The following is a 21578-nucleotide window of genomic DNA, read 5'->3' on the forward strand; positions in this document are numbered from 1 at the left end:
TGATTTGAATCACTAAATCAAATCACTGTCTGCTGAATTGGCTGAATCTGAATCTGAAGTGAATACTAGCTGCTTTGCACAGGCCTAATATATATAGATATATATATATCTGTAGATAGATAGATAGATAGATAGATAGATAGATAGATAGATAGATAGATAGATAGATAGATAGATACAAGTGACCTTCTCCATTCATGGGGGATACTTTACTGTGATCCCTGTGAATGGCGAAATCTGCAAATAGGGCATTGCATTCATGAATGCCCCCAGCGGCTAGGGGTGGGCACAGCTCTGACAGTGATGGCGGGAGTGCGGTGGTGATGGTGGGAGCCCAGCGGAAGCAAGCACAGAGCTCCTGAGGAGCTCCAGTAAGTGTTTAAAGTGTATTCAAAATACAGGTTTGGCATTTGCGAATATTTGAAACCATGAATGCTGAACCCATGAATACTGAGTGTTTCCTGTATAGATATAGATATATCATTATAATATTTACAAATTAATTGTTTTAATGTTTTTATATGAGTCATTATAATGTTTACAAATGAGCATTATTTCAAAAGGCTATTGTTGGAATCAATTAATATTTCTCAGACATGATTGTGAAGAGAGAAAATATCACAGAGAGTGTAATATATCTAAATATTGTTGATATAAAATATTCTTTTTTCCAATTTTTATTTTAGATCTCTGTCCTGAGACACAACAACAGGATGTGCCTTGGAGAAGAGTAAGTTAAAAGAATTCCTTGCATTTATATATATTTTTTTAGAATGGTCATATATTATGCTTTAAAAATTTTGGTCATGAGTTTCAATGAAGTATAGTCATTGTTTTACTGTGAATTAAAAAAAATGCATTCCTGTTGAAGCTGTTGTGTCTTATTTGCCAAATTATACACCCACCAGCTTCTAAATTCTTAAGTCAGGCAAAACTCTCCTTAACTTAGTTAGGGTTTTCTCTAAGTTAGTCCTGCTTTAATACTTCCAGCACTTCTATCAACAAGGCTTCATGAGGACACGCCAAACATATATCAGAATATGCAAATTTCTTAAGGGTTCCAAGAACCCAGTAAAATAGTCTTTAGTTTTATTATTCCTTAAAATGATTTCTGACTGGAAAGTACTCACAGGATAGATAAGCTGAGAATTGGCAAAGGGTTATAAAAACCAAATGTTGTCAATGCACTTATTGGTGTCTATTCAATTGTATACATATGCTTTATAGCTAAAAGATTCATCACAAAGCATGCTTTATTCTTTGTATTCTGTAATTAATCTCTAGGCCTTTCCATGTTTCATTCACTTTCAAATTCTAAGAACCCTAAACTCCAGACTACTTCTAAAATTACTTATTTATAAAGAGAAATGATAATGAAAATATAAAATTTACCTCACATATGTACAATATACTTCTTGGATATCTATACATGTGCTTCAGGGTTGGGGAGGGACATTTTAATTAGAAAGGCTCCTGGGCAGCTGCTCTAATTAAAACACCACAATGTCATGTGTATTCAGCATCCAGCTTTTCAAAATGGCCATGGGGGTGCTTTAATTAAAGCTTGTTTGATGAGCGTTCTAATTTGAACACTCCAGCAGACTCAAGTATGCTCCAACACATTCTAATTAGAATGCATCAGAGCATGTGCATAGACACGCCTTGTGATTTAACCTGAACTATTTTTCCATATTTGCATTTCATTGTGGTTTTTGCATATTTATTTTGCTTCATCCCTACTGTATAATGCCATTTATTGCCACTGTTCAAGGTCAATACAGTTTGGCCATATCCATTTTATCACTGACCTTCCATATAGTGAGGGAATGTGTAGTAACATAAATGTATATTGTATCAGGGCTTTGACATGACATTTTGGTAGGCAACAAAATCAAATGCAATGTAATGCAAATATGACATAAAACTCTACTGCCTAATGTTAGTCATTATTTTTGTGTCTTGAGGCTACTATACAATGGGTCTGTATGTTGAATATAAAATCATTGTGCCTCTTTATTTGTCAAGGATGACATGAATCCAGTTGGTGTTTTTCCATTCATTTGATGGAATTAGGATTTGGATGTTTGACTAAACCTCTGCCCCTACCTCCATGACAGCAGAAGTTCCTGAGGTAACAAAATTAGTTCAGATTTGCCACAGAAGGATGTGAGGATTATAGATCAGAAGAACAAAGTTAGTGAATCATCCACTTTTCCTGGCACCTGGTAGAAAAACAGGGGTGGCAATTCTTTCCCTTTTGTGTATCTTCCAGTATCAGAAGTCTAAACTATTCAATCTGTTACAGTCACTGAAATACTTTGAGATAGCTTTTTACATCATGCAATTTTAGCTCATGGCTGTTGCATTCAATGGAGCGACAGTTTGCATCCCTGGGTTACCTGACTGCAAATCTTTCTCATCTGTTAATGAATTCCATTTTTTCCCTCTCTTAGATGTGTTTCTTATAATAGACTACAGTTTGTTACATTTACAGTGCACACTAAAAGCCAACAGCATGGTTTCATTGATCTCGGAGTTATGCTAATTAATGTCAGTTGAGAACCTCACCCTAATTTTTTTTCTAATGCTTTCTGATGTCTTATCTCTGCTGTAATTTTTTTTTAGCTCTAAGGCAATCAATGAGGGTTATCCTTCATATTATAAACTCATATCCTGAATGTATCACAAGATGGTATCCACATATAGAGATATAGTTATGAAGAGGAAAAGTGCAAAAAAGAAACATTTTCTTTTCTTAAAATCATTAAATTGAAAATGTTGAGTCATTCATAAGACCAGACATCCAGCCAGTTAGTGTAGTATTCTATGTCTATCTAGTCATCAAAAGGTCCATTAGGTCTAACAGCCTAGGTGACCAAATGGAAATTGAACCTAGACCACCAAATGGTAATAGCATGTCATAATTGTAAAAAAGGTGAGGTTAGCACTTGAAATCATTTTATCTACAGACAGGAGAACTCTGTTGAAACAACCCAGTTCACAATAGTGGATAATCATAAGTTCAGCAGTAGGGTGAAGTAGGTTGTGTATAGGGCAATGCGAGGGCATTAGGATTACTTTTTTAGGAAGTGTTATAGTTATGTTATAGCTGTGGTCATCCAGGAATTATGTGAAAGGAAAGATATTCTTTGGTAATATCTTTTATTCGACCAACTATATAGCTGAAGAATGCTTTGCATTCAGAAGCTTGTCTAACTCAGCCCCAGCTATGAAGTTGGTCCAGTAAAAGGTTTCACCCAAATAAATCCTTGCCTCTTGCATACTTTAAGGAATATACTCATTAGGTGAATATCAGGGAGGAAGAAGAGCTAGTTAAGAACAGTATCAGCATAAGATCAAATGGATACAAACTAGTCATTAATACATTTACAATGGGGGTCAAGTAGGAATTTCTCCCCAGGTCCATGTATAAGGATAATGGATTTTTTCCCTTTCTATGTAGTCTAGGCATGGTTCTCTCCATATGATCATTTGAGCAGATATACATCTAATAGATACCCCATTATTGTCATGGCACAGCACTAGTAGTACCTTTACCTTCTCTGTTCTTGACATATAGCACAGTACAGTGATTTTTAAGGGGATATATGGTTATTTTCATAAATACTTTCTGGCTGTGGTATGTGAGAGAGGTTGGAATAGCTAATTTTCTGGACTCTTTGTACAAATCATTGCCTGAAAAGGCAGAGGTCTGGCCCCAATGTCCAAGGATGCCCTTTCTAGTAGTATGCTCCTACATTCCTAAAACCCAGTTTTGCTAATATGAGGCATTTTTACACATACAAGCACCACAGCATTGGGCTCCTGGTGCTGTGATGCATGCAGTTGTATAACTGGTGAAATTTGTGTCAGCACAAAGCAAATGGCAGCGGTGAGCTTTTGAACTAAAACACGTTGGAGGTGCTTTCATTCAAAAGTGCACCGCTGCCATTTTGTCTGCGTTGACACACATTTTGCTGCTTATACAACTGCAATTGGTGCAGCACAGTGCATGTCAGATCTCCAGCAGATCTCCAGTGTGTCTGAGAACTAAAAGATATGTGTATAAATGCATATAAATATGTGTATAAATTTATATACATTATAAATGTTTAAAAGTCTGTAGATACTAAAATGCACCTGACTTTTCACTTCATCTCACTTATTCCAGTTATTAGATAGAGCTGAATTTGTAGTAATAATGTAACAAGGTAGTGCGCAAGGCTTACAAAGACATCATCAACAAAATTAATAGTAACAGACATCAGTATACAACCAGTGGGAATACAAATCATATGTTGCTGACAACTAGAAGCCCCATGGCATCTAGCTAAACGTTTCCCTCTAGATCTACTTTTCTTCTGTTCCTATTTTGCAGGAGTACAGAGGTGGGGCACTGAAGTGGGACTCTTAGTACCATTTTGGATTCACTGGGAGTCTCAGGTGAAAGACTACAGAATGCAAAGAGATCTAAGTACAATCATTATGAACAAGCAGGCCTTACCATGGAACTGAATCCTTTCATCTCAGGAGCTAAAATTTCCTTTAAGGTATCCTGAGTGAGGAACCTATTAATATTTTTGACCTGCCTTTACCAAATCAGGAGCTTCCTGTGCTCAGCTACTTCCTGTTCACAGCAAATATTATTTGGTATGGAACCTGTACTTACATCTGGTAGAAGTTTCTGTTTCTCCCTAATATGATATATAAGTGCTTATAAGTGAAAAACGTGTAGATTTCTCTTCAAACAAACACAAAACCTTTAAATTTAATCACCTTTTCTTAGGAAGTTAAACACATGAGCAATACGTCAGCAATGAAGGGTAAGCCCTCTCCCAAAGAGGGACAAAGGGAAATTATTGGCTAAGTACAGACCATCAAAAACCCAGAGGCTGAATTGATTCAATCTTCACAGGTCAATCTAAGCTGCATAGATTGAACAGAGAAACAAGTGAATAGGCATTCACTTTTGATTCCAGAAATACAGCCATATGCCTGCAGTGGCTCAGGTCAGAAGCTGTGAGATGCTACAGCACATCTCCCAGGCTGCTGACCACTGCCAAAAGGAAGGGAAGGAAGCTAGGAGATGAGGCTTCCTCACCGGCTAGAGTGAAGAGGGAGGGGCATGAGCAGGCCCCACTGAGTATGATGTGGGGGATTTAAACCACCACCCTGGCCTGTACCAACTCTAGCTGGGGTGTGTTGGGTGGGGGGGGGGCAGGCAGGGAGCATTGCCTGCCAGGCTTTTACCTGCTCCCTACTCAAGTGGAGAAAGGGGGGGGGGCGGGGCGGGGCAGGGCAGGGGTAGGGGCAGGGGCAGGGGCATGGCCAGGCCCAGGCCCAGGCCAGTACACTGAGGTGGAGGAGGAAGGGAGGAAAAGGGGTTTACACCCTCTCCCTGGCCTGCACAGGACCCCCACCTGGGTCTGCTTGTGGAGTGGAGCAGCCCCTCCCATGCTTTTCCCCTCTCTCTGCTTAAGCAGAGAATGGGACGGCATGGTCAGGCCCTGGCCTGGGGCCAGCACTCTGAGGTGGAAGGGGAGTAGGGAGTTTAAACTCCTTTCCCTCTTGCCTCTGTGTGCTAGCCTGAGGGCCTGGACACTTCTGCCTGCTCTCTACTTGAGTGGGGATTGGAAAAAAGCCTATGAGGAGCTGCTTCCCCCTCCCTCCTATCCAGGCAGACCCCAGATCTGGAGCAGTGATAGTGCTCTGGATAGGGAGAAGAGTGGAGCCAACCCTGATCCATTGGAATACACTGCAGAGCATCCTGGGATAATATCAGACTATGAGTTCAATTGAACCAGGACAGGGTCTGGAACAAAAGTTTCATAAACCAGTTTGATCTAAATCAGTTCAGTCTGATACTACATCCAAACAGACTTATCTTAAACCAGCTTTGGCCTTTTTGAAAGTGGTTTGAGTACACTGAACATCTGTTGTTTTACAGGTTTGCACCAGTTTCTGGTCACTAAAAATGGTTTATGTGTAACTTCTGTCCTCACCCATTTTGTTGGGATGGGCCCTGGAATAAAGTGAAAGCACAACTGTATCTTCTCAAGAGAATCACTTTATTGAAAAGCTAAAAATAAGTTTAATTAGCACTCAGATCAAGCAAAAACATACTTATTCCTAGGAGGATGAGTATATGATCTGGACCCCAGGAACTATCCCCTCTTGTTAGTTGTTCAGTTCCTCCAACAACTCTAGTCCATTATTTTCCATTTTCTCCCAGTTTATAATCATAGATAGATGCATGTCATTAACGATTATATATCAACAACCTGATTGGGTATATGTTAATAAAAGGGGTTGATCATGAAGACCCCCTCCCAAACTAAGTGAAGAATTTATGATAAAAGCTTGTTGAGGTGGCTGGATACAAAAGGCAGAAAGACTCCCTCTTGTACCTCTGATAGTGGCTAGACACAGTTGTAGTTCTACCCAAAGGGCTAAACTGTGCAGTGCTATTTCCATTAGTGGCAGTAGCTCTCTAGAAGCACAAAGATTAGGCAGCGATGGCATTACCCCAATCCTTCATAGTGATCTGGCTAAATGAAAAGAGGCTAGATGGAGAAAATACTATCTCTCTGACAGTGTGACACAGCAGTAACATGCTTCTTGTGTGCTTGGAATTATAAGAGGTGCTCTGACTGAAACTTCAGAAATTTTATTTTTTGATTTCCTGGTAATATGGAAAAACCAGAACAAAAGTTCATTTCAGGTTGATTATAAAGAATTAAAAAGAAACCCAACATTTTTGGTGAATCAAGAAGTCAAAAAATTTAGTTTGTTTTCAACAGAACATTTGGTTTGATGCATTTTAAAATGCAGTGTCTCATTTAAAATTTTTCTTTTCTTTTTTTAATGTTTCTTATGTTGTTAACTATAATTAAAGGAAATTTCAAAACAAACAAGAAAGTAGGTCTTATTGAAAAAATCCAATATTCTGTTTGAAAAATGTCAAAATAAAACATTTCATGTGTTTCATATAACCAATTAAGCGAAATATGTTTCAATGTTGCAGAATCCTTATTTTTCATTGGAAAAAAAGATAGTCCAAAATTTTAGGCTGGATCTCATTGTTACCGCCTGAGGCATAACCCTGCAATGAGCTCCCACTGGGCATTATCCTCCTGTATTATCATCAGCACACAGCTGTTCTTCAGCAAGTAAAAGCTGAGCTTTCTATGTATAAAAGTACTTTAATATGCATACTAAAATTTTTCAGCTCTTTCATATGGATCCCTGTATTTGTTTTTCTATCAACTTCTATACATTTAAATCAGGATCATCCTGTCCCTATACATGCCACAATGCTCTTTTAAATATCTGTCCCCAAACATTAAACCTGAAATGAGATGTGAATATATGCACTTTGTGAGCAACTTAATGGAAAATTTACAGTATTTTTGTAAGATATTCAGTAATTATTAATTCATTTTTGTGCTTATTAAAATGTAGACACCAGAACAGTTTCTAGTGCTCTGTTAGGAAATATTAATGAGCAGAGAGCATTAATTGGTGTATATTGTAGGTACTTCTGTATTTCAATAGAATCAAGTAAGTCTGTGCCTTAAATAAAGCCAGATTTGCAGAAATGTGATATTGCAGTGAAAGCCAGAGAAGCAAGGGAGGTACAAAGCAGTTAAGCCTTTTTAGATTAAATGAGTTCAAATCTGAAAACTGCATAGAAAAATGCCTATCCCACACATCCAAATAGTAAGACAGAGATAGTAGATAGGGAAAGCTGCTAAAAACATAGGGTGCAGACAGAAGTTACATTTGTTATGCGATTGCCCCCCTGGAAGTGCTCTACAGCTGTGCCATGACACACATGCACAGCTGCAGAGCACATTTAAAGTAACTGATTATGCAACAAACTAACCTTTATCAAATAAGGAATCACATGAAGGCACTCCACTTTGGAGCACCTTAGGGAACTTGTGCTCCATTGGGGCTGTCCATAGGAAGTGGGGGTGCAGGGAGGAAAAGGGAGTGAGCTGCTGGCTGGGGTTTCCCAGCAGCAAGCAGGTGGACTGGAGCCCCCATCACTTTGTGGTTCCCCCTCTAGCCCCTCCCCCTCCAGCTCAGGCTGGACAAACAGCAGCCAGCAGTTTGCTCCCCCTCGCTTCCTGAAGACAACCTTGGAACTAGGAGTGGGGTGGGGGGCAGGGCTGGGGGAGACGGGTGGTTCCTCAGCTGCATGCAAGTTCTTTGGGCTCCTGCAGGTAGGCTCAATGTTGCCCTCGGCCTCCAGTCTCTTCCCCCCGATCCAACAGGTGAACGTCTGTTGGGTTAGGAGGGGCCTCTAACTCATGGTGCTTTATGTAAAGCACCATGAGTTAGACTGGGGGCCTGCATGTCTGTTAATGCCCATACTCAGGGCCAATTGGCAGCTGTGAATAAAACTTCTGGTGCATATGGCTTAAATTAGAGTAGGCAAAATCTTGAGGAACCTTGTTTGTCTCTCTACTGCTCAGTAAGCACTTCCAATTACTAATGACAAAAAGAAATATTTTCCTTCAGTATTAACCATGACATTAAACAAACAAATAGAAAGATGCTATTATCAGTTATTTTGGCATGAGGTTCAAAAGAATTCCTTTTATTCTGATCTTATCGTCTCTACCACACAAAGATCCCATCCTGAATCCTCTTTTCATATTTGAGTAGTTCCCACTAGATTACTTAAAAAAAGAAAACCCCCCAAAACCCCACAAAAGCCCACATCCCCAAACAACTGATGTAAATGGAGAGTGCTGTAAGAAACTGCCTTTCCTACCAGGAGAGATGGGGAATCTTTCTATGCAGTAATGCCCTATCCTGTAATTTAAGGGTTCAAACCTGGATCCAGGAGACATGCAGTGCTGCAGTTGCAGCCCATCCCACTTTCATTCCTGCTCTATGAAAACTTTAAAATCAACTGCCTGGGAGGGGCAACAGCATTTCTAATCTATTCAGATTGATGGAGTCAATTGACTTCATGGCTCATTATCATCTCCCTGATTTCTGCTAATCAATCTCTACTCCACAGGTGTTAACCACTCTCTGTTCTTTTTAATGGTCTTGATGTTCCACTCTTAAAACTATCTTTTTATGCAATTTTTGCTGTCTCAGCCATTCCTGGTAACATCTTTTTTATTTTACAGCCCCGCAGACTGTTTCTAGTTCTAGCTAAAAACTTTTAACTCAGAGGTGGTAATATTAACTGTTTTAGAAATAACTGACAGTGAAGTACTGGACGTGTTGTCAAGATGCTCAAGCAAGATGCTTAGTTTTGTTTTAGAAATCTGAACAAGGCATATACATTCATTTTACTATAATTACTACAGAATTAATGGCACAATATCCTTTGATTATTTTGACTATTTGTGCCTAGTTTGTTGTGGTTGTTTAAACTTAATATATATTCTAGCAAAATAGTGCATATTCTAATAGTTCTATTGGTTTCTGTTTTGATCTCAAACTGAATAATGTAGTGGTAGGCCCCTATCATATTAATAATCCTTCTTATTACTCTCTAACTGGAGAAAAATGTGTGTGGTTCTATCTACGATGATGTGCCACACCACTTGCACCCCTCCTTTCAAAATCCTAGATCTGCCCATGGGAAAAAATGTTTTGATTGCTGTTTATATCTATGCACTATGAAGAGTGAGTGGATACTGTGATGTGATATGATGCATTATATAACATAGACTGGTGATAAGGATTTTATAAATGTGATGGTTTGATAAATAGATAGTGAGTACTGGTCTATCTTATATATCCAGAAATATGTTAGATGGGGAAAAAAAGAAGCAAAATCTTCTAAGATTATTTTAAACCAATTGATCGAATTTAAAACCAAACATGTTTAAAAAAATATTACTCCTGGGTTGAAGTGTATGTGTTAGCCTGAAGCTTATTTTTACAACTAAATTATGAAACCTGAAAATATAATGAAAGTCCTCACAGATACTTAACCCACCAGCCCTACTGAGTACCTTTTATAAGTCACTTTAAAACGATATATAAACTGGTATGTTGTTCAGAGGGTATGTATACACGTATTTCAACATGTCTCACAGTTATGTTTCTGTGCTACACAGCTGTAAACTGAAGCTCAGGTATTCTTTTGGGGGGTAAATTCTAAACTGAACACCTAGAAATACAGAGGTGGACATTCTCAATCCAGTCAACTTTAAACTATATTATATCAGATACTGAAATAAGTAAAAAAATATCAAAATTAAATAATAATAATAATAATAGCCCCAGACTTTAAATAAGACAGTCCAGATGTTGGAAAAGGGATGCTAAGGGCTGTTAGCTTCTGAATTTGAACTAGACTCTATTTGCAAATTATATAAATTGAAGTGTTTGGCTAACTAATAGCCAGAAGTCCCTAAGCACTTTATAATGCAGTGACATTGACTATAGTTGTCATATGTGTTTCACAACATAAATCACAGGCTACATTCACCCATTGTCTGTGCCAGATTTGCTGACAGGTCATGATGGAGGAGTCCTGGTGACATCAATCTTCATGCCAAGAGATAGTAATACTACAACAATTCTGTAAATATCCCATACCAGGAGGCATGGCCCTAAGAAGTGGAATATCATCAGGGCAGAAGTTATGACAATTCAGCATATATCCTCAATAGCATCATTACTGGGATTGTAAATATCACCTGGTTAGGAATAAAGAGTTTGATTCTTTGTGAGGGATCCTGGCTAATTCCAGTAAGGAGAGGCTGTCATTTCTTCAAGACTGTGCAATGTGCACATTAAGATCGAATCTAGCTCAAGGACATCACCTTAAAAGGACATCACCTTATCATATGCTGCTAAATTCACTAATCAAAACACTAACAAGGATGTGTATGGCATGTAATATATCTACTGAATAAACTGTTTATAATTCTTATTCTGAGGGCTACTCTCATCTTAGAATTGCTCTTAGATGACCATTATAAAGGGTCCAGAGGGTAGACCCCTATAGCAAGACACTGGAGCAGGGGTGGCCAACCTGTGGCACATGTACCACAAGTGTCAGAGGCAGCCCCTGTGCATGGCAGGGGCAGGGCTTCCCCAGCCTGGGCTTTCCCAGCCTGATATAGCACTGGGGATAGGAACTCAGCCCAGCTGGACTGAGTTCCTCTGCCCAGCCCAATCTAGCATTGGTGAGGGGAACTGAGCAACTGGGCTTAGTTCCCTTCCCCAGCTCCCCAGTCCCAGGCAGCAGCACCTGGCTTTCCTCCCTCATCTGGCAGGCAGATCAGGGCCCACAGCCCTGGGAGGACTGGCAGAGCCCCTGCAGCCCTCCCTGCATTGTGGGCCCCCATCTGCCTGCCAGATGAGAGAACCTGTTTCGAGCTTCCCCATTACAGCGAATGAGCAAAACATTGAAACAATGTTGAAGCAGCCTCACTGTTTCAACAAGGTGAAATGGAACAGCTGTTTCAAATCAAAATGAAATTCAAAGTGAAATGCTGTTCCAGCAAAACCTTGAAATTCAAGTTGAAACAGAACAGTGCCATTTCGCACAGCCCTAGTTGACAACCTATGGCCCATGGAGCCACTGGATCTGTCCCACTTGGGGGGGCTTTAGTGATGTTCCAGCAGAGTGTGTGTGTGGGGGGGGTCTTCTCCCATGTCATGCTGCGGCAGTGCACCTTTGGCTGCCTGCCACTTTAAGGGCTGGAGGCAGGCAACCGGCAGGTGCTTGATTAGGGTGGCCAGTTTAGGATCCAGCACACACAGGCTGGGGCAGCAGTCTCCTGCTAGCAGCCGAGAGAGTAAAATCAGCCAGCTGAGCTACTGCTCCTGGAACAACCTGGAGGTAAGGGTAGGAGCTATGGGGATGGCAAGAAGCTTCTGCTCTTGGGCATGATGTGAAACTTCACCCTGCCAGATAAGTGGGGTCTGGAGGGACTGTCTGTGGTGAGACAGCCCCCAAGAAATACCAGACAAGTTACCCCCCTTCCCGGTTAAAGATGGCCACCTTAAGCCCAGCCCCCACCATTTGGTGGGTAATTATGAGAGCAGGGTGGAGTCAGGCATGCCTATAGAGAGGCACCTGAGCCCAGCAGGGGTGTGAGAGCCTGGAGACCCCATGGGGTAGCATTAGTGTGGAGGTCCACACAGAGTAGGGTGCAGAGAGGCACTCTAAGGACTGTGCATGTGCGGGGTGAAGAGTAGGGCTGCTGAGGGCACTTTGAAGGGCTGCACCAGAGGTGTCGTGAGTAGGGCTGCAAGGAGTGACTTGAAAAGCAGTACATGGGCCAGCCCCATGAGTGAAATGAGGATCAAGTTGCCTGGTGTGGGGCTAGGGGCAGAGTCAATTCAGTGTCGGGCACAAGGAAAGGCCACATAGAGTAGGGAAGCTCAAGTGAACTGAGGTTGCTATGTGTGCTGAGCCTGTGAGACTAGCAAAGCCTGATGGATGAGTGGGGTCACTGAAGAGAGCAAGGCAGTAAAGAGTTGCTCAATGATGGGTGGCATGCAAGAGCCCCCTGTGAGAGGGAGACGGAGCGCAAGAGTCCCCTGTGAGAGGCGGGCAGCGTGTGAGTGTGAGAGGTTCAGCAGTAGTGTACTGAGTCTGTCCCAGCCTGAAGCTGGGGAGCAATAATAATCTGGATGCCATCTATGAGGCATGGGCCATGGTGTAGGGAAAGTATGGAGCCATGGATAACGCCCCCTGGCATTGGGGTAGTGAATGGGCAGCGTCCCACTTAATATATTATGCTACCATTCAAGTCATGGCAGGTGATTCAGGACAGACTGCCCTAGGTAGGTGGGTGGGCTGTCACGAGATCTAGCCCCAGGAAGGCCCCCTGTCACACATGCCTTGCTATAGCCAAGTTGGGGGTATTTTGTCTTTACCACAGTCAGGCAACAAAGAGAAGTGGCAGAGGTGGCAGCAGCCAGGACCTAGCACTGGCCCAAATCAAACCTAAGACAGGTCATTCAGGCCCACTGCCACAAAAAGGTTGCCTACCCCTGCAGTATGACATGCTCATTGTCCAAGCTGTAGTAGAAAAGTAAATCATATCAATGGTTAAACATACATTAAATTACTATATTAGTGAAAATACAGGTAGCAAAATGGTTTAAGTAAGACTTTTTAATATGAGAGGATCTCTTTACTGAAATTTTAATATAGATCACCAAAATACTTTGAAGTACAGTGTCTAAGTGTGTTTGCACGTGTATTTAGGGTGGCTGGGGGTGGCAGGATGGGATGTTAATAACTTTTGCAGCTGTATTTTTTTGTTTTTTTTTTTATTTTTGGTTCCTCTTAAAATAGCAACTTATAAATCTTAACAGTGAATTTTGTTTTGATTAGGTAAAATTATTTGATACAGTTGGGAATTATAACCCATTATTGCACTCTAAAATCAAATTTCTATAAAGTGCTAATTATGGACATACTGGTTCTGGCTTTTGGCCTTCCCCCACATTTTAAATTTTCCATTAAACCACTATTCTATTCCTCAGCTTCAGTGAGGGACCTTTTCATCTCATTCAGATATTGTGGATCAGGCTGTTAAATCACCATTCGTTTCCAGTTTAGCCTCTCTATATATTTATCTATTAATAAGTTTCAAATAGTTTTTGTGACCCTTGTACAGCTAAAAAGATTTTTTTTCAAAAATTTAAATCTATGTGTAATTTGGAACTTGATCTCAAAGAAAAAAAGAGAGGCTACTAATCAAATATTTAAAAAAAATATAAAATAATCTTCTTGAGTTTATAATCATAATGGTAGGAAGTTCAATATTTCTGCTCAAACAAAGAGGCTGGTAGACATATTTACTAAAGGCCTTATGATGTTTGCAGTTGACTTTGCAGAAGACAACATTTATAAAACCTTTACAGTGTCTGGCAGGTGCCATAAATTCTCCCGAGGATTAGTGCTATTCAGATATTGTCTTTCATTTGAACTTCAAACACATTTTTTTTTCAGATAGGACTTTTTTAATAGCTTTTTGAAATTAAAACCTCTTTTTATTTGTGTCATTATAATACCTGCTATGAATTTACTTTTGGGATTGACTGTAAAGCTAAAGACAATTATAATTGTATTTAAGGAAAAAAAGCAGGCTGTAAAAGTGTAAAAAGGATACACTTAGAGAAGTAAAAAACATGCCCTGTGACTATTTCTTAAATGGTAATGAATGAAGCAGAGATCAATAAAGCACATTTATCAATATTTTCTATTAATAGTAGCTCCTACATACTGAATCTGATAGCTCACTGTATTAGTCCTAGTTATTTTGTTGTCATTTCAAAGGTAAAGATGATACTTTAAAATAATTTACCATGAGGATTTGGGAACTGAAATAAGAGATATTACTCAAAATGTGGGACAATGAATAGATGCTTATAGGATTAGACCTAAGGCTTTCTTGTGCTGTCTCTAGGCAACCTGTTTTCGCTATGTACAAAACATACTTAATGTAACATTTTGTAAGGGACCTGAGGATGGAAGATAAACTTAGAGAATAAATTCAATAAATACAATCTAAAATGGAAAAACAATCTTTAAAATTTCAGTATTTTAGAACTCATGATATTTTTGAAGTGTCTTCTGGGAAGTGGTGTTGTGGGAATTGAGATGATGACTCCAGTTAGGTTTTTTTTTTAATACATAAAATACCCATCTGGAGACTATATGGGAAGATATCCCTAGCACCCTTCTCTCTGTTTCATCTAATTTACAGTCCTTCCATCCACTGTTGAATGAGATGCCTGAGAGAGTCCTCAATGGACTAATGCATGGGCCTTGGAGAGAGCAGTAAAAGCTTACACCCTCCCTGTCCCCAAAGATTAAGAGGGACTTATAAGAATCTTTTCACATCATTTCTTTTCCTGATCCAAATGGAATAGTTTTTAATAGCTGGTTATATTAGGGCAGGGTGATTCTTATCATTACAGTGCCAGACAGTGGCTCTTCCTTCCAAACAATGACCCAGCAACTACCTCCGCCCCCACCTGGGTTAAGTGTAGGTCCTTGTTGCTTCTCTTCTGGGTCCCTCATCCGACTTTTATAGATTGCAAGTGGTGAACCTGAAGGAATTATGTGTAATCTCTCATGAAGAAAGCATAGGATATTGTATAATTTGATAGTATCCATTTCAGGTCCCTTCACAGCAGACTCTTGAAGGTTATGGGTGGCCATAGGAACTTGTAAGGTGTCTTGGAAAACTAGGGTCTTATGAGGGGAAGGAAAAGAAAATGTAGCAACTATTAAGGATGGTGTTGGTGGGAAGAGATGGATATAGGAGAGAATAGGGAAAAGGCAACTCAAGAAGAGTGTATTGCTTTGCCTCCTCTCACCTCCCCCTCTAGAAGGACAGTCTGTACTGCTGTCACATGAGCCAGGGACATGCTGCTGCTATGTGTCTCAGGGTTTTTGTTCTTAAAGTCTGCCTCAGAACCATTAGGTATTGGATGCAGCCAAGACTGGCATGTGACTGGAGTGTGCCATTACTCCTGCTAGGACTTGAACCTGGAGTTTCTTGCCCCTCATTCAGGGTCAGACCAATCATTGGATCTGGAGCCAGGAAATAATTTTACCCCATAGTCAGACTGGTACAAGTTGTGGGGCTTTTTGCCTTCCTCCATCTTTATAGTCTCTTAAATATATTTAACAGCCTTGTAGCAGCAGGACATTGGATGAAATGGTCCCACTGCTTTACTTATGGAAGGTTAGGATGTCATATCCTGTGGTTTTCTCAGAGTTGACTACAGTTTTGCTAATTGGTTAGATAATGGACTCATATAGATAGGGATGATCCCACCTCAGGTAAGGATTTTGATTAGATAATCTCTGGAGATCCCTTCCAGCCCTACTTCTCTACAGGCATTTATACACATGCTCCAGGAGGTGGTGGTGGGGAGTGCTTTAATTAGAGTGGCTTCAAGAGCCACTCTAATTAAACTGCCCGGAGTGTCACGTCTATCAGCGCCCCCATGCTGAAAAATGGATGCGGGGGAGCTTGAACTAAAACTTGTCAAACAACCTTTAGTCCAAGCACCCCCTGCTGCCATTTTCCAGTGTGGGGATGCTGATACATATGACACTGGAATCTGCTGGAGCACAGTAATTACCATGCTCTAGCACTCGATTAATTGAGGCATCCTATGATTCTATGTGACTTAGCCAAACTCTACTGCTTTAGTCATCCACTGACTAAACCCCTCCCCTTTCAGCCCTGGCCCTGGGAAAGTCCAGCCCCTTTTCACAGCCCTGGGGCTGTGCAGCAGTTAATTCCTGAGCAGCTAGCATTCCTGGACTCCTGTAACAGCACTGCAGGCAAAGCCCCACTACTGTGGCCAGCAGACTCCAACCCCCATACCTAAATGGAACCTCCCCACTGCACAGCAACCCCAACCCACAAGCATGTAGCCCCGACCAGGTTCGCTCAACCTGTGGTGGCACTAAGTGCATCAGCTAGTGCCAGAGTGGTAAGGATCCATCGCCAGCTTCTGAAGGGGAAATTGGCTGGTTTCAAAGTACAATGGACACATGCTGGGTTTTCTGTGAAAGCCAAACAAGTGAGAGATGGAGGGTGAGTTGTGATGAGAGAGCTGAGAGAGGCGGAAGTACAGTAAGCTGGACAGATTGCCAATCAGCCCTGACCTGCACCCTTGGGTGCTGTCAACTGTCTCCACATAGACTCAGGAGCCTGCAAAGGATGCTGGAATGTGTGCTTTGAGGCCACCTGGCTGGGTGCTACCAGCAGTTCAGGGTGTTTGTGGAGCACTCGCCCATATGTTGTAACACTTGCATAGGGTTATACTGGTAGAGTTTTTAACTGCTCAAGCTAAAAGGCTTAACTTCCACTGATTCATTTGAGCACTTGCACACACCCTTAAACTAGTCCCGGTTGCTCTTAAACTCATAATCAATTAGTAGAATTTTACATCCGCTTCCTTTAATTATAAAGTATGGTATTCTAAGGAGAATACTAATATGTCTTCAAAATTGTGTAGCAAAGACTTAAACAAAGCTTACTTGTACATTGTCTTTGTGTTCTTGGCTGTGAAACATGGAGCCTAGAGATCCTTTACGTACTGACATGTATACAAAATGATGACACCAAGAACTCTAGATATACTTCAATGCACTGCCAGTCAAGAGCTGACAGTTTACCTCAAGTGGCATCTATATATGAAAAACAAAGGAGGAGGAGAAGGAGTAACATATTCCTATATTTCAAAATTGGACATGCACTGGAAACTTTTTCATCCTTATATAAAAAATGCCTGGCATTTCAGAAGCTGGAACTCCTCAATATCATCTCTTCTTTGTTCTAGTGTTCCGGCTGCTCCCCTAAACTTTTCTCACACAAACTTGCATCAGCTGTAGAGAGCTGAAAAGTATATATATGGCAGTTGTAAAAAGACTATATTACTACTGAATCTAATACTTCAATGCTTAGTATTAACAAAACTTAAGCATGCTTTCAGCTTTCCTCTCCTTTCACAACCTGGAAATCTTAACTTGCTTAACCCTCATCCATTCTCATGAAACCATAACCGTTGTTGGTCTCATGAGGTAACTTGTTACCCCTCCCTCATGAACAAAATGGAACCAGTGACAACAGTATAAATGTACCAAAAACTATTTATTAAACATACAGTTTGTTTGAAAGAATATTTATGATGATTTGAACCCAAAATATTATTTAACTAAAACTATGAACAAAATTTAAACTTTTTTTAGGCAGACAAGGTTCCTTGGGTGAATTTGATATCTTTTATTAGACCAACCCAAAGGGTTGGAGAATAGTTATTAAGCAAGCTTTCAGGTTCAAAAACCCTTCATCAGGCTAAGGACGCTGCAGCAGTTGGTGTGTGCTCTTCCTGGATGGAATGAAAAGTAAACAAGCCAGGGGCTGGGCTGGGCTGGGGAGTCAGTTGCCAGGCAGATTGTAATGTATCAAAAATCCAATGTCTATGTTTAGTCCCTGATCTCTAGTATCCAGCAGGTTGATGAAATAGAGCTCATAGGCTCGTCTCTGGGATGTGTTGTGTAAATTTCCCTTGAGGATCAGGAGTTTCAAACGCAAATGAACAATTTGCTAAGTCTGAAATTCACACTGTTTTCAAACTAACATTTACTTCCTAAAACATTTCCTAACTGTTTTAACTAAATATTACATTCCTCACAAAACAGAAATGATGTACTGTGGTGCACACAAGCAGATTGCTTACAGTCTTCACATTGTTTCCGGGTTTTGCGGTCATCTGTCCTTGGGCAAAAAGCACAACGTCCACTCATGCTTGCAGAAGGTTTTACTGGGATGTGTTGTGGCAATTTGTAATTTAGGGCAGTCATATTAGACTTGACGGATTTAGACAGATTATGTGCATCCATCATTCTTCATTTTATTTTTCCATCTATCAACTCAGTTTTTCATCCACAGAGAGCAAACCTTTCATGTAAGATGGCTGTTCTTTGGGGATATAGACTAGGTAACACTTAACTTAGTTCTCAGTAAGTACTTGCAAATTACTAATGACACTAAAAAGAAATAGTTTCCTTCAGTATTAACCATAATGTTAAACAAACAAATACAAAGATGCTCTTATTGGTTATTTTGGCATGAGGTCCAAAGGGCAATTCTTTTTATTCTGATCTTATCATCTCTACCACACACAGAGCCCAATCCAACTCATCTTTTCATCTTTGAGTAGTTCCCACTAGATTAATTTAAAAAAATAAAAACCCATACCCCACAAAAACCCACATCTCCAATCAGCTGATATAAATGGAGAGTGCTGTAAGATACTGCCTTTCCCACCAGGAGAGATGAGGAAGCCTTTTATGCATAGATTCATAGATTCAGGGACTTGCAAGACAAGCCATATGAGGAGAGGCTGAGGGACTTGGGCCTCTTCAGCCTACAGAAGAAAAAGCTGTGAGGGGACTTGGTAGCAGCTTACCACTACATCAGGGGAGTACTTCAAGAACTCGATGAACAACTGCTCACCAGGGCAACCCTGGGGAAGACCAGAAGCAATAGATATAAACTCCTGGAAGACCGCTTCAGGCTCAATTCCAGGAAAAACTCCTTCATAGTCAGGGTGTCCAGATTGTGGAATAAACTCCCTCTAGTGGTGGTACAGTCACCTGCCCTGGAAATCTTTAAAAGGAGACAGGACAGTCACCTTGTTGGGGCACCTGACCCCAATTGTCTTTTCCTGCCTAGAGCAGGGGAACTGGACCTGATGATTTACAAGGTCCCTTCCAGCCCCTCACAATCTGTGAATCTTGAGTCCATGAACTCTGAATCCCTAATCAGCATGTTTAACGCATAGAGTTAGTTTGTTTGGCAGTCAAGTATATTTACTTTCCCTTGCCTCAGGACTTCTCCAGGTTGGTTATCCTGGAGTTTGAAGGGACTGAAGGACTGTCAAGATACTGTATTGAAAACAAAAAACTCCTCAACTGGATTCTTACCAATATTTAAAGTTGCCAAAAAAGATAATTTTAAACTCAAATTTGTTTTTCATGATTCATGCACCAGTGGTTTTTTTTCCTATGGGTGAAATCCAGTGTGCCGGACTGACCCCATGCACCAGTATGATCTGGTGCATGGGGCCTTGCTATCTGGCTTCCAGAACTGCCATAACTGAAGCAATTAATGCTGCCACTGCTCTCCCAGTGCCAGTTTCCACACCCATGGGGAGCCCTGCAGGTTGGATAACACCACTCCATGTGCAAATTCTGGCCATGGGTCAGAAATTAAGCACCACAGTTTTAGGTTATGTGTATACTTTCTCTCTGATGAACCCAGGGCTGATGCCAAGAAAAAAAGACCTGCCCACTCGCCCCAGCTCTTCACATTCCAAAACTCATAAATTAAGCAGAACTGATGGCTTAGAAGGGTCTTGTGCATGTGTCCTAAGACATCCTGAGATTTTGCACTAAGGACTCCTTTAAGTTTTCTATGCCGTGTAATTGCTGGGCCTAGATGCATGCAATACCTTGTTTTTGGCAATAGCCCTGGGCTTAGTAGGGATGTGGGGGGCTTAGTAGGGATGTGGGACAGATCTGGCCTTGAAGTCTACATTAGAGAAGCTTTGGGGTTTTTCTGATACCACCTTATTACAGAAGCATCTTCCAGAAGCATATTTGTGCTCTTAATATTCTCATTACTAAGGCCAGGCACCCAAATGGAATGAAAGCCACTTTCATGTGGTAGCTAATCTTTGATATATAGATTTTGTGTGTGTGTGTGCTGCCAAACAGAATATGAACTCTCTCTCAGCATCTGCCTATATAGTTTCTGTTAGCCACCCTTCTGCTTGAAAGCTTGTTAGATGAATTTTAAGAGACCAAGTTTACTGAATCTACTCAATTTTTCTTATCTGCCCTAACAGAAATATTTTCAAAGAATGCTGTTTAATTAAGCATGAACTCCCCTGCCTCTCTAGCTATCCTAAATCAAACTGTGCTTTTCCAGGTGTTCTCCAAGTACTTTAGAATGTTTCCAACCATGTCCCACTCACAACCAGCATTCCAGTGATTAGCTTGCAGTTTCCTGTTTTGGGTTTTTACCTCTTTTTAAAATAATGTGTATTTTCCAGTAACTTAATTGCTCTTTTAGGAATACTGTACTTTGTGTACTGGTGCCATCAGGATGCATGAGACTATGCTAGACTCACATTCAGAGGTGAATTGACAGAAAGCTTTGCAAAAATAGTATTATATCTTTCTTCAGGCACAGCAGTGTATTAATTGTGTAAAAATAATCTCAAACTTCCCTATATTCATACCTACATATAACATGGATCTTACTCTTCATTACACACCACCTTTGAATTTAGCCCACTGAATCTGGGCTGTATAATTTACACACCTCAAGCCCATTCTGCATTCTGGCCAGATTCTGGGTGGGCTGCAGTTGGGAAGGAGGGGATGTATGGGAATTTAAGACAGAAAGAGAACCGTTTGTCTTAAGTCCCCTCTACATGTTACACATATTACACAATTAACTGGTTAATTGCATAATTAATTTAGACTGTGCAAAGTAACTATCATGCCATAAAAAGGTCCATCCAGGTATAAAGATTGTGCTGGAAAATATGTAATCATGTTATAACTTGTTTCTATCCATATTTAATTTTCACATGTAGCAAGGTATGGCCATGCAGCTGGGAGCCCCGTCAGCTGAGTGTACACTATGCATTGCCATGAGTAGGAGTCCTGCAGTTCATGGGACTCTCAGTTGTGGCAGTGCCCCAGGACTCACAGCTGTGGGCATTTGCTATTTGCTGGTGCAGGAGAAGCCCAAGATGATGATTCTGAACTACCCCTGCAGTGGCAGTAAGGTTTGATTGAATCTGATGCTGGAACCCACAATTGCACCTCCTGTTGTACAGTTATGGTATGACAGGAAGCATGATTGTGTGGATCATGCATCAGATCCTATCATACTTTTACCTGAACATCTACAGAGGCCCTTTGAGTGTCTTTACATATGCTCTGGGGTGGCAGGGGCACTTTAATTAGAGTAGCTCTTGGGAGCCACTCTAAAGCACCTGCAGTGTCTCCTGTATTCAGTGTTCCACACTTC

General features: G+C 40.8%; 1 protein-coding gene across 11 annotated transcripts in view; it reads left to right on the top strand.

Annotated features, from left to right (window-relative positions):
- PTPRD (protein tyrosine phosphatase receptor type D) overlaps window positions 1-21578 on the top strand; it is a 2106329-nt gene that overhangs the window by 713677 nt on the left and 1371074 nt on the right. For all 11 annotated transcript variants that reach the window (XM_059724729.1, XM_059724732.1, XM_059724733.1 and 8 more), the window contains exon 4: window positions 687-730. The gene's annotated coding sequence lies outside the window, so the exon portion shown is untranslated. The remainder of the gene's footprint in view (window positions 1-686; window positions 731-21578) is intronic.

The sequence above is a fragment of the Alligator mississippiensis genome, chromosome 3 (genome assembly GCF_030867095.1).
Source record: "Alligator mississippiensis isolate rAllMis1 chromosome 3, rAllMis1, whole genome shotgun sequence".
Classification (NCBI taxonomy): Eukaryota; Metazoa; Chordata; order Crocodylia; family Alligatoridae; genus Alligator; species Alligator mississippiensis.